Consider the following 14,373-nt stretch of genomic DNA (forward strand, 5'->3'; position numbering starts at 1 on the left):
ACATCTATGTAAACACTTATTTAAACATTTATTCTTCCATCAACTTTTATATATACATATATAACACATATTTATTTTTTAAAAAGACACACATTAACTGGATGGTGTCATGAGTGATGTCATGAGTGATGTCACTGACCATGTCATGAGTGATGTAATATGTGACGTCATCAGCAGTGCATTGCACGCGCAAGTTATAGTGAGTCCAACTAACTATAACGTGGGAATTTCAATGGTTTTATGCGAGTAAAACTTCCAGCTAACTATAACTGGTGTGAAACCTATGGTTTTTTCAGTGAATATATATATATATATATATTCCACGGCTTGGCTCAGAGTTTTTGTAATCCAATGGCGCTCCATTCACCGGTGCCGAACTACTAAGCAGAGCCCTGCTTCAAGTTATATTTTCCAACTCCCTTGTGCAAAGGGAAAAAGTTCGCACTCACAAAAGGATATCTTTTCCCAGTTTTCTGTTTTATTCGTCAAATTGCAGCATTCCAAAAACAAAACCAACGCGTTTCGCAACCCACCGGTCGCTTGTTCACGGTAATCTTACCGTGAACAAGCGACCGGTGGGTTGCGAAACGCGTTGGTTTTGTTTTTGGCATGCTGCAATTTGACGAATAAAACAGAAAACTGGGAAAAGATATCCTTTTGTGAGTGCGAACTTTTTCCCTTTGCACAAGGGAGTTGGAAAATATATATATATATATATATATATATATATATATATAAATCACCAAATGAGCTCTTGCGCTCTCGAGAGGCACATCACGACATCTCTGCAACCTTGCACATCAGCCTCTTGTAGCTCTCACGCACTTTCTCCAATTAAAAGTCCTGACTCCCAACGCGTTTCGAGGCCACTCCGCCTCTTCATCATGGGGACACACAGAGGAATGTAGACGACCCTCCTTTTGCAGCCTTCATGTTTTTATTATTCAATTAGGCAAACACCGCCCTCAGTGGGCGTGGCTCCACAACTTTACCATCAGCATGATGGTGCTTGTAGTCCTTTTGGTGGGTCTGAAGTTTCCCTATAGTAGGTTACATTCTTCTGTGCACAAATTAATGTCCTCCATTTATCCTTTAGTAGGAAGGAGAAGCAGGGGGCGTGAGCGCTATATTAAAAATTGAAATGTCATGCCCAATGGTGAAGAGCTGTTCTCCCCCACGGCTTCTCTGCTCACCTCGACTTTCCCAGTGAACAGAGCGGTGCACTCACGCACGGCCAAGAGCAGCCGTGTCCATATTCAAATCACCAAATGAGCTCTTGCGCTCTCGAGAGGCATATCACGACATCTCTGCAACTTTGCACATCAGCCTCTTGTAGCTCTCACGCACTTTCTCCAATTAAAAGTCCTGACTCCTGACGCGTTTCGAGGCCACTCCGCCTCTTTATCATGGGGACACACAGAGGAATGTAGACAACCCTCCTTTTGCAGCCTTCATGTTTTTATTATTCAATTAGGCAAACACCGCCCTCAGTGGGCGTGGCTCCACAACTTTACCATCAGCATGATGGTGCTTGTAGTCCTTATGGTGGGTCTGAAGTTTCCCTATAGTAGGTTACATTCTTCTGTGCACAAATTAATGTCCTTCATTTATCCTTTAGTAGGAAGGAGAAGCAGGGCGTGAGCGCTATATTAAAAATTGAAATGTCGTGCCGAACGGTGAAGAGCTGTTCTCCCCCACGGCTTCTCTGCTCACCTCGACTTTCCCAGTGAACAGAGCGGTGCACTCACGCACGGCCAAGAGCAGCCGTGTCCATATTCAAATCACCAAATGAGCTCTTGCGCTCTTGATATATATATATATATATTCACTGAAAAAAAACATAGGTTTCAGGGGTGTTATAGTTAGCTGGACATTTCACTCGTACAAAACCATAAAAATTCCTCCATTATAGTTAGTTCTGCTAACTGTAACTCGCACCCCTGCAATGCACTGCTGATGACATCACATATTACATCACTCATGACATGGTCAGTGACATCACTGATGACATCTCAAATGACATCACTGATGACATCATCCAGTGACTGTGTGTTTCTGTAAAGTTTAAATATGTTTAATATATATAGGGAAAGGCGTATTGAAGAATGAGTGGGTGTATAAATGTCTGAATGAATGGTTTAGTAGGTGCGTGACTGACTATAAGTGAGTGATTAAATGTATCTTACTAAATGCTTGGGTTAGTGACTAAAGTGTGTGAATGTCTGTATCCATCTGTCTGTTGGTGTGTAACCGGCTACATGGGTTTGTGAATAGCTACATGAGTGTCTATAGGTGTTATTGTTTGGTTGTCTGAGTATCTGTATGGGTGCCTGAGTGTTTATGTGGCTGTGATGTGTGTGACTCTGTGCATAGATGTGTGAGTGGGTGATTCACTGGGTGCATGGTTAAAGAGTGCATCTGTGATGGACTGTATGGGTGGGTGAGTGTGTGTATGGGTGTATTAGTGAGTGAATGTATATCTCAGTAGTACATGTGTGAGTAACTACATATGTGAAAGGCAGAATATATGTGTGTTGGAGTATATAAATGGCAATAAGTGAGAGTGTGTGATTCTGAGAGTGGCTGTATGGATGAGTGTGTGCTTGTATCAGTGGTTGTATAAGAGCGTAAGAATGTGCTAGTATTTGTATGAGGGAGTGAGCTGGTGTGTGTATAACTGTATAGGTGAGTAAATGACAGTGTGATTAATTATTTGCATGACTCACTAGGTGTGTGAGTACCTCTATGGATGAGTTGTTGTGTGAGTGTTTATATAGGTGTATGAGTGCATATGATAGTCCTTTACTGAGTGACCATAAGTATGAGTGACTGTATGGGTGAGTAAGTGGATGTGTGTGTAAACCTAAGAATCAGTGAGTGTATATGTAGTTATTGGTGTTGGAGTGTCTATGGTTTTGAGAATGGCAGTCTGTAATTTAGAGTGGGTGTATCAAAGGTTATATTAGGGTGTGAGAAGATGCGTCAATTTATCACATGGATGATGTCATTTGAGATGTCATCAGTGATGTAATTTGAGATGTCATCAGTGATGTCATCAGTGATGTCACTGACAATGTCATGAGTGATGTTATATGTGACGTCATCAGTAGTGCATTGCGGGGGCACGAGTTATAGTGAGCAGAACTAACTATAACAGAAGAATTCCTATGGTTTTGTACGAGTGAAATGTCCAGCTAACTATAACACCCCTGAAACCTATGTTTTTTTCAGTGAATTTCTAAGGCTTTTTAAATGCTAATTTCTAACTATAACGTGCCTGAAACCTATGGTTTTTTCAGTGAATTTCTAAGGTTTTTTAAATGCTAATTTATAACTGTAACGTGCCTTAAACCTATGTTTTTTTCAGTGAAGTTCAAAGGTTTTTGAAATGCTAGTTTTTAATTATGCCTACACAGGTAGAACATGTGAAGAAAGAAGAAAAAACGCACAGAAAGAAGCAAAAGAAATGCAGAAAGAAGCAACAGAAGTCCACAAAGATGAAGAAAAATGCAGAAAGAAGCAAGACATGTGCAGAAAAAACCAATAGAGGAGCAAAATCATCCTGTGCCCACAACTTTTCAGACGGGTACTGGTGGTAACGGACTCTGACTAACCAGGCCTAGGGCCAGTGCAATGCTAAAAGAGACTTAGTATACAGTGAAAGCACCTACATACACTAGGGAACACTATGCGTTGGGGTACCCCTGTGATTATCATGACCTCCTCTGTAAGGCCCTAGTACGTAATAGGGCAGGGGGATTAAAACTACCTCTTAAAATGCGCTACGGGGCGCGTTTGCCCAGTGGTGAACGAAGGGGGGGGCCTGAGGTGCCATGTGTAAAAACACGCCCTGTGGCCGTTTTAAGTTGAGAGATTAAGTCCCCTTGAATCCTGACGGTCCCTGGGGTCCAACTAGCCCACCACATACCTCCAGTAAGCTCCACAGAGCTGCGTTGCTGCGTGGTGTAAAAAGGGGCGTGGCCTGGGCCACCTCTCTGCAATGCAGCGCTGTGGAGCTTACTGGAGGTACCTGGTGGAATAGTTGGCCCAGGGACCCTCAGGATTGAAGAGGAATTAATTTCCCAACTTAAAACACGCCACAGGGGGTGTTTGCACACATGTCACCTCAGGCCCCGCCCCCTCCCTTCACCACTGTGCAAATGCACCCCGTGGCGCGTTTTAAGTTAGGAGATGAAGTCCCCTTGAATCCTGAGGGTCCCTGGGGTCCAACTAGCCCACGAGGTACCTCCAGTAAGCTGCGTTGCAGAGAGGTGTAAAAAGTGGCATGGCCTCCGAACACCTCTCTGCAACGCACTTACCTGGCGCATACTGGAGGTACCTGGTGGTCTAGTTGGCCCCCAGGGACCCTCAGTATTCAAGGCAAATTAATTCCCCAATTTACAATGGGCCATGGGGCGCGTTTGCACAGTGGTGAAGGGAGGGGGCGGGGCCTGAGGTCACATGTGTGCAAACACGCCCTGTGGCGCGTTTTAAGTTGGGGAATTAATTCCTCTTCAATCCTAAGGGTCCCTGGGGTCAACCAGCCCACCAGGCACCTCCAGTAAGCGCCAATGTGCTGCAGAGAGGTGGCCCAGGCCACGCCCCTTTTTACACCACTCTGCGACGCAGCTCTGTGGCGGTCCCCAGGGCTGCAGGGGGTCTTGTGCCCCCCACAAATATTTATACAAAGCCCCGGATGGGTTAGCGGTCCCCTGGGCAGTGTGGGGGGATTGGGCCCCCCACATTTTGTGCACTGCCCCCGGGACCTGGCCCACCCGGGGGCTTCCATTAAACAAAGCGCGGCAGCCCGCACTTCAATTTTTTATTTTCGCAGCTGGATCCTCACACCCAGCGTGCATCTCGCCGTTTAAATAAAAAAATGCTTTGTTTGGCCCTGGGGGTCCTTGTGGCACCCCTTGAGCAGGCCTAGGGGATCAGGGTGTTTCTACACTGCCCCCTTTTCTTGTTTTGCGCTTTGTTTTTGTGTTTTCTTGTGCCTTTGAGGCACAAGATGGCTGCCAGCACTTCCTGGTTTGGAGTGTTGACAGCCAATTAGAATGCAGCTCGTGATCGGCAGGGTGCGCGGATCCACCGCGCCTCTATATATCGATATTTTTTATTTTGATTTTCTAAGCAACTACTGAACGGATTTACACCATTTAACAAAAAGAGTTCTTTGTGGACCAAGGGCTACCTTTTTGCCAAATTTGGTGTAATTCCGTCCAGCAGTTTGGGCTGTAGCCGTGTCTAAAATTTCCTACTGGAATTAACATGGAGAAAACATGTTTTGGGACCCCCCTTTTTTCTCGGCCCCTGCTTGCCGAATCACCCTGAAACTTTCAAGATAGGAGCGGACCAGAACGGGCCATAAGTTTAGAAACTTTCACGAGGATTTGTCAACCATCGCCAAAGTTATTGGGAAAACAAAAAATGAGTTTCCTATGGAAACTAGGTCCTAACTATAACTACCTACTGGCGACCACTAACTCCACTAACAATAACAACGTTAGTGCCTGATATTGGGATCTGTGTCGTCTTTTGAACTTACTGAGGTATAGCACGAAGACGGCGGACTTTTCTCATATATATATATATATATATTCACTGAAAAAAACATAGGTTTCAGGCCTTATATAGTTAGGAATTAGCTTTTAAAAAACCTTTGAAATTCACTCAAAAAACTGTAAGTTTTAGGGGTGTTATAGTTAGCTGGACATTTCACTCATACAAAACCATTGAAATTGCTCCTATATAGTTAGTTGTACTAACTATATTTCGCGCACCCGCAATCCACTGCTGATGATGTCATATATTAGATCATTCATGACATGGTCAGGGACATCACTGATGACATCTCAAATTTTCTCAAGGTTTTTTAGTGAATTTCAAAGGTTTTTTAAATGCTAATTCCTAACTATATAAGGCCTGAAACCTATGGTTTTTTCAGTGAATTTGCAAGGTTTTTTAAATGCTAATTCCTAACTATATAAGGCCTGAAACCTATGGTTTTTTCAGTGAATTTGCAAGGTTTTTTAAATGCTAATTCCTACATATATAAGGCCTGAAACCAATGGTATTTCCATTGAATTTCGAAGGTTTTTTAAATGACAATTTTTAAATGTATTAATTGCTATTTTTGTATACTGATTTACTACATTTTTGCAGGCAGGTGTTCAGAGGGCACGCCCCCTTTTTACAACACTCTGCAGCGCAGCCCCTGGCACGTTTGCAGAGGAGAAACTAATTCCCCTTGCATACTGGGGGTCCCTGGGTGGCAACTAGCCCACCAGGAGCCTCCAGTATAAGCCAGGGAGCTGCATTACAGAGAGGTGTAATGAGGCCACACCCTTTTTTACACCTCTCTGCAACGCAGTCCCCGGGCGTGTTTGCAGAGGGGGAACTAATTCCCCTTGCATACTGGGGGTCCCTGGTAGCCAACTAGCCCACCTGGAACCTGCAGTATGTGCCAGGGGGCTGCATTGCAGAGAGGTGTAATGAGGCCACACCCTTTTTTACACCTCTCTGCAGCGCAACCCCTGGTGTGTTTGCAAAATAGGAACTAATTCCCCTTGCATACTGGGGGTCCCTGGGGGCCAAGTAGCCCACCAGGAGCCTCCAGTGTGCGCCAAGGGGCTGCGTTGCTTTGCACTGGGGGCGGCGGTCCCTGGGGCAGTGTGTGGGGGATTGTGGACCCCCACACTTCTTTATCACTATGTCGCCGCGATTTGGTCCCCCCGGGGGGTAATTTTTGAAAAAGCAGACCAGGTTTTTAAAAATAAAATGTGGGCCTTTTTTGTCCTTGTGGGACCACCTGGGCAGGCCAAGGGGGTCAGGCTGTATCTACCCTGCCCCCTTTTTTGTGTTCTTCACATTTGTTTTTCTGCTTTCTTGTGCCTCGGTTTATCGAGCACAAGATGGATGCCAACACTTCCTGGTTAGAAGTGTTGACAGCCAATGAGCATGCAGCTTTCTCGGGAAGGCATGCTGTTTTGGCTGCCACTGTCTGTCAACACTCCAAACCAGGAAGTGTTGGCAGCCATATTGTGCCTCGGTAGAACCAGGGCACAAGAAAGCAGTGAAACAAAGGTGGAAAACACGCAAAGAGAGCAGGGTAGAAGCACCCTGACCCCCTAGGCCTGCTCAGGGCGTCCCACAAGGACCCCCCCAGGCCCCTGCAATTATTATTTTTTTTTTTTAAATCACAGGGTGCACGCACCGTATGCTGAAGACGGTTGAAATGCCAGAAACCGGTCCTCGGAAGCTTGTTTCCGGTCCAGGGAAGGCATGGCTTGGCAGTTCGGGCTGGACTGTTCCCATGAGGCACAGGGTCAGACTGATTTGCATATGGCCATGTCTGAACTGGGGAGTGGGCTAAAGAACGGTGATGGATTAAACCCAGATCTGTTGACTGGGTGTGAGTGTTTGATTGGTTCAGATGCTCCGTCCATCACCACCCCCTTTTGTACCACCTCATAAAAAAACGAGGCATACTGAAGCCAAAGTGTGGCTTTAAACCAAGTGGTCATAAAATGCAAGCTCCCCAGAAGCGCCCTGAGGGGTTCTTCACAGAAAGGGGAAAAACACAGTACCGATAAAAAAGACACTTGGCCGACATAGTGGAGTTAGAATACTGCAAGTGGTAAAATGGAGCTGGAGACTAGATGATTTTGGTGGTCCACTTTATAGCTATTATTGATCTGGGACCCTGAAAGGAGTGATTATACATTTATATTGGGAATTAATATTGGTCTACCTTTACCTACCGGCTCACTAATATTGCTTGCCGTATATTCGACAGCTCAATTTAGTCTCAGCGACTCAGAGAAAGAGAAAACAGTTACACAATGTTTTAGTGACAAATAGGGTGCTTTGACAATTTAGGCCACGAATTACAGGTACAAGTGGGGTGGCGTATTTACCAGACCAAGGGCCTGATTTTGAGTGGTGTATTCCGACCCTTGTGTGAGCCCCTGTTTGCACACGGGTCGAAATTTAGTCTTTGATTAGACTCATCCAATAATTATCAGATTGCGTTAAATACTTCAACCTTCAAAACTGCTGAAAATAAAAGGAAAATGTGTACTGTATTTACTTTACCATGCAGATTTTGGTGCGTTAAACAGAAAAATGTGCATGCTATTCCCCAAAAACTTGTAATAGGCACAATGTATCACACCTGATAAATAACGTACCCTGAAGTATTTCTGGTGCGATAAAAAGCAACTGCACTCGTAATCAGAGTCCTCATAAATACCATTATCCCAGTGGGGGGTAAATACCATTACCCCAGCAGGGGTATTTACCGGATGCCCCCTATTCCAACTATTCCCCAAAAAATGGGGAATTACATGCTGAGTTGTGTTCCACACCAAACTCAGCATGTTAACACCCTATTCCACAAGTATCATGATTTACCCAACATTTTACATTTGGTAGGTTTGACTTGGCGGGGAAATTGTGAGGGGTGATATGTTTGCCATTAAACCCTGAATTTCGATGTGGGCCTTAACAGCAACTACTGCACATGTCTAAATTCAGCCCCATTCTTTTGATCGGGGGGGGGGGGGGGGGCTTAGAACATATTAAATCAACATGGTAAACTAAATTACTTCTTTGAAACCCACAATTCACATTGTAATTATTTATTTTAGTGTGTACTCAGACAACCGTCCCTCTCAAAAGAAATGCTCAAAAATGCATCAAAAAGTTTTTAAATGGAGTAAAGCATGGGAAGGAACAGTGCTTTAATGGCTTGTACATTAGAAAATGTAAATGGAGTGTATTCATGGTTTAATCAGAAAGGCTTATTAAAGGCTTGCTTCCCCAAAGTCACCCCTTACATTGCTACAGCAATTTGCCAACCTCAAATCCAGTTTTTCAAAGACATCTTATTTAATACGGAAACTAATTTTGTAGAGGAGCAGAATGGATCTCCATATTAAGACTAAAAGACAGATTTTAAGATGCTCCAGTCTTTCACATTTTTCATGTGCTGTTAGTTTATTTGCCTTGATTACACTGGTTAATCTCGAAGTTGTGTTTTGCTCATTATCCCTGATACAATTAGTTTGGACATTGTGAGAGATTGGCTTGACCTAATGTAACATCCCCCTTACTTAATGTTTGTCATGTCCAATCAATGAAATAATTTTTAGCAGTGATGGATTGCTGTGGGAAATTATATTAGAAGCCTCCATCCGGGTGCAGCTGTTTTGGATTCATGCACGAAGATGCTCTGTGATGTTCGCAGTGATTGAAGTATTTTCATCCTGTGTTAACGTGGTAGGAGGTTTTTACTTCCATCTTTGTTTGTGTAAAGTCTGATTGTGATCTTGCATGTCTAGGACTTGCACAAAAAAACTCCCTTAAAAGGATTTAGTACCTGGCGGTATGTTAAAGCAAGTCACGTACAGGTATTTATATTATCGGTAAAATTAATTATGAGACACACAGATCTTTACACGTCTACAGGAGCAGGAAAAAGTTGTTTGAATAACAAATCAATGAACAATGTTTTTTCACAACAGTACTTTACCAAGGCTCAAAGCCTTGACGAGAACAAGCCCAAGAAAGTGAAGGAGTGAACTGAAGAACTCATGGTTTCTGGAGGAAAACTTTGCATACAGCAGGGAGGTGTGCGAGTTTCCCTAAACTGGAGGTTTCCAAACAAACACCAGTTCTTAGCAGGGCTGGACTGGCCGTAGCGGGCCCCTGGCGTTTCCCCAGTGGGCCACCAGGATTGGGGCCGGTTTTGGACCCCTGAGTTCCGTTTGTGTTACGGGGGCTGCAATATCGGCCCCCTGCAACAAAAGCAGCAGTGGTGCTTTACACTAACCTGCCCCCCATCACCTGGGGCCGGCCAAGCTGTTTGCCAGGGTCGGTTTCGGTTTCCAATCTGTCTGTCGGTGGTACTTAACTACAGCCACCAGATTCGCTGAGTGAGTTAAAGGCTCTCCACTAACATATGAGATGAAGCACTTCCTGCCTTATAAGGATCCCGTAAAGAGTGTTCAGTGTATGCTTGGTCCCTCCCAGGAACTTCCAAAAATATGGAATTAAAAAGGCAGACTACGGATGTTTGACGAGGGAGGTACCCCATCAGATCGCTACTAAAATGGACAAAAACACAACTAGACAAGGAGAAATTACCATTGAAACTGCATTGTTTAAATTGAGGAAAATAGATTGAGGAAAATATTATGGTTAGGGAGAAATTGAGAAACATTTAAAATATACTGAAAATGATAGTGGTTGCTTGTATAGACTAACAAAGTGGCATCAGTGATATTTAAGTAGTGCTAGGGGATCTCCTAGGGGACTACTGAGGAGTCCTGAGCTCGACCATGTTTCAAACGGTGTATGTAAATTCCAAAGATGGCATCCTGGTGAACTGTGGTTCATTCACATGTGAACTCTGAGACTCAGGGCCGGATTTTGATATGACAGTTGGAAAGTGCTCATTTACTCAGCGGCTTGTGCTGCGGCCCAGGAAAAGGTCCGCAGCACAAGCCACAGTGTAGATGAGCACTTTATGCACATCCACGCACTGTGTGCCATGCACCATGTGGAATAAACAAACCAAATTGCCGGGCAGTGTTAGTTGATTGACACAAGTACGCACCTAGTATAATAAATTGCTAGGCTGACAAACCATCTGTGTTTAGTCACTTGTATTTTTATAAAGAAAAATTATGAGAAGATGTCATGCGTTGTCAGTCCTTTGCCGTCTGGAGCCCGAAGCACATCGCCGATTCATTCGTCTTAAAATTTGCCGAACCCGCGGCGGCTGCCGCTTGTGTTCGTGCTGTGAATCAACTATCTGCACACAAAGGCGCACCTCCCGACCTTAGTTACATCAGCATCCCTCATTCGTGTGCTTGCACATTAAACATCAAGGTAGCATCCTGATATTCCCAGAATAAGCGACAACGACCTCCCCAATCCTTGTCCTGAGGAGAACCCTTAGAACTACTCAACGGGTTCGAAACGCGTCGGCGTCCTGTTCCACCCAGATACTGAATTGTTAGGGCACAATAGGAATATAACTTATACACAACTCTACATTGTTGCATAGTTTTGTGTCTTCCTATGTTGTGCACCATATGTTGAATTGATTTATGTGTATCTAGTGGTGGTCATAACAAGTAGGCTAGTTTGTCATCTTAGCTGTCCACTTGTTTAATTGCATTCAGGATTGGTGCCTCTACAAAGGAATTTTTTTGAGGCATTCTACAGTTGTCTTTATTTAATGTTATCACAATTGTTATATGTGTATGTTTTGATTTAATGTATTGTTTATGGTTTTTTCAATGTACTTGTGAACCTTTGTAAATGTGATGTGAATCCTTTTTGATGCCATGACATCTTCTCATAATTTTCTTTATAAAAATACAAGTGACTAAACACAGATGGTTTGTCAGCCTAGCAATTTATTATACTAGGTGCGTACTTGTGTCAATCAACTAACACTGCCCGGCAATTTGGTTTGTTTATTCTATAAGAGTGGTCCGGCCGGTCAGAGACAGGACCCAGCCTTCCTTCTTTTTCCCTTGTGCACCATGTGGGGCATGACCCACAGTGCATGTAGGTGCGTGGGGGTACTACATGTGCCCTTTGGGCCACTTTACAGTGGCCCATGACGGATGGGGGCCCTGTGTGGGGCCCCCAAAGGCACTTTTCAACAGCCTTTCATGGCGGTCTATCCAACATAAAAGCACTGTCAGAAAGGGGTATCGTAATCCTGACGGCAGTGCCTGCCTCAGCACCACCCCCATTCAAGGGATACGAGCCGACTGTAGCCCTGACGGGATCTCAGATCCCGTCAGAGGTGGTGGTTTTCCCCCGACTGCTGAGGGTCCGACCGTCTGCATCATAATGCGGCAGTGGGATCAAAAGGATGTCAGTCGGTCGGACTGCCACCAGCCTGTTGGTGGCTATCTGACCGACATTATAGTCAGGTCCTCAGTGTGGAGGGACAGATTGCAAAAGGCAAAGAGCAGGTTCTGGTCATTACAAGATGGCGACATCAATGAGCAAATAGGCAGGGCGAGACTGGTGCTTTTGCTTGGGTGGGGTGAGTTTTGCCATGAAAGGACGTTTTTTCATGCTCTAGTGTACTCTTGAGACGGATGCTTGTACCACTCACCATCATCTGCGCCCTGGTATTAAAACCTACAAGCAACGGTGACTTCCATCAGGAGATGATGCATGGGTTAGGCATGGGTTAGGCACTTTACATTGAAGCTATGCCATAGTTTTTGTGCAACCTGAGCATCATACTTCCTTCGTTTCCTTTACTGGTTCCATGTATAAAAGTGAATTCAATGCTGAGGACAAGTTATCATCACTGAAGCAGCAAAATAGCTAATCTCGCAGTCCACCACACACCACACACCACATCCACTCCTTTCTCTGTTAACTGCTAACATGCAACACCCATCCCACCACTAACCCAACCAAACAATATCTGAACTTCCTAATTTGTTTCCCTTCATGCTTAGCTTTATGGCCTAGAGTATTTTCACTGATGTGGTTGAAGGACCACTGAGAATGCCCATGTGATATGTCACAATGGTAATCTGCCTTAATATCAATAGCAAAATATTGTGCTACCAGGATATCCTGGCAAAAACAGCCAGGTTAAAAATATTCAAAAGGTAAGTTTGTAGGTAAGTATACATTTATTTTATTGATTCCATATATATGTACTTTGACAATAAATATATCTTCAAGATATGTAGATGGGGAGTTAAGAATATTAAATATATATATATACTTATCTACATGCACCTGCGACCTCGATAATCTAGTCCTCAATATGTTTGCCACAATATTCTGGTAGCACAATATTTTTACACTCGCTAGATATCATCTTTAAGAAACTCGGGGGCCTATTAGGATGACAAAGTCCGCCCGCCATCTTGTCGGACAACGGGACCGCTCGCCATAACGGCGGGGGCCCCATCCTCGGAATTAGGATACACCCGCATTTTAACATTGTGGTGGGCGGTGCTGAAAGCACTGCCCGCCTCAATGGTAAAAAAGCATGTTGTGCCTTTCAAAGCACAACATGACAGGCACTGCACAGTGCCTGCCATGTTGCACTTTGAAATGCGAGGGTACCATAGGTACCCCCCATGTGCACCCCCCCGGAGTCCCAGGGGGCCCGCAACGGGCTCCCGCAGGTAGTCTCCGCATGCCTTTCCGTGGCGGCATTGCCGCCACGGAAAGGCATTCTCCAAAGCCCATCCTAATATGGCTGGCGGTGTCTGATAGACACCGCCACCCTATTAGACCTTTTCCGCCCCTGTCGCAAGCGTCGGACGGTCTTTCCGTCCGCCGTGGACCCCCCCAGCCATCCTAATGTGGCGGGGGTCATTTCTGTGCAGATGGCTACCGCCAGCCTGGTGGGGGCAATCCGCCCGCCATCCTAATGGGCCCCTAGGTTTGGTCCACTGAATCTACAGGTCAGCACTTGAGCCAAGGAATAAGGGCTCCTCCCCTATCTGCTGGGATAAGAAGAAATTGTGCTGCTTGTTAAAGTAAGACTGGAAAATATTATCTACCTCTTCCTTTACCAGGACGTGTTTCTAAGAGTCAGGAGAGAAAGTTTAATGACACAAGCCACAGGAATGTTTTGATAGTTGAATACTGGGCTACAGCTACTAGTCTGCTGATAAACTTGAGCCCAGATTAACTAACAGTTCATGCAACACAGCACAGCAAAGCCAGTGCTGCGCTACTTTGCGTGAACAGGAGAGAGCTGAACTGCGCCATATTTATAAAGATATGGTGCTGTTCACTTCTCTCCTGTGCTGTTACACTTGTGGCTGCTAGTGCCAGTGCATGCACCCTTGTGCCATGATGCAAGGGTGGCTGTGCTTTGGGCAGGATAGTTTTTGTGCAGGAAGGGTACATTCCTGCATGAACATTATCCTTAAAGGTCTATTCCATTTTAGCACTCATGTAAAGAGGAAGTATTAAGGAGAAATAAAGGTATTTCTCCTTGTTACGCCAGCTTCAGGTAGGCACAGCGTTTTACAGACTATAGTAAATCTGCGTATGCTCCAAAATACATGGGTGGATGCACTGGGATGCCTATATTCCAGCCATGTTATACCTCCCCGATGCACGGTAACAAGCCAGCACTATAAGAGGCATTGCATTAATTATTTTTTACAAAGTCACACCAAGTCACGTAAATCAGGCTTTGTGTGGCTTTGTAAGTACCAATACACATAATGTGTTGGGTTGTGCCAAATAAGTGAAGCATCCCAGATGCAAAATCTTAGTATGTTTGGCCCTTGCTTTCTGAAGACTGTGAAGGCCTGCACGAGTTGCTTGTTCACTCGAACTAGGCTGGTGTTACTGGAA

This window comes from Lissotriton helveticus, chromosome 4_1 (genome assembly GCF_964261635.1).
Source record: "Lissotriton helveticus chromosome 4_1, aLisHel1.1, whole genome shotgun sequence".
Classification (NCBI taxonomy): Eukaryota; Metazoa; Chordata; class Amphibia; order Caudata; family Salamandridae; genus Lissotriton; species Lissotriton helveticus.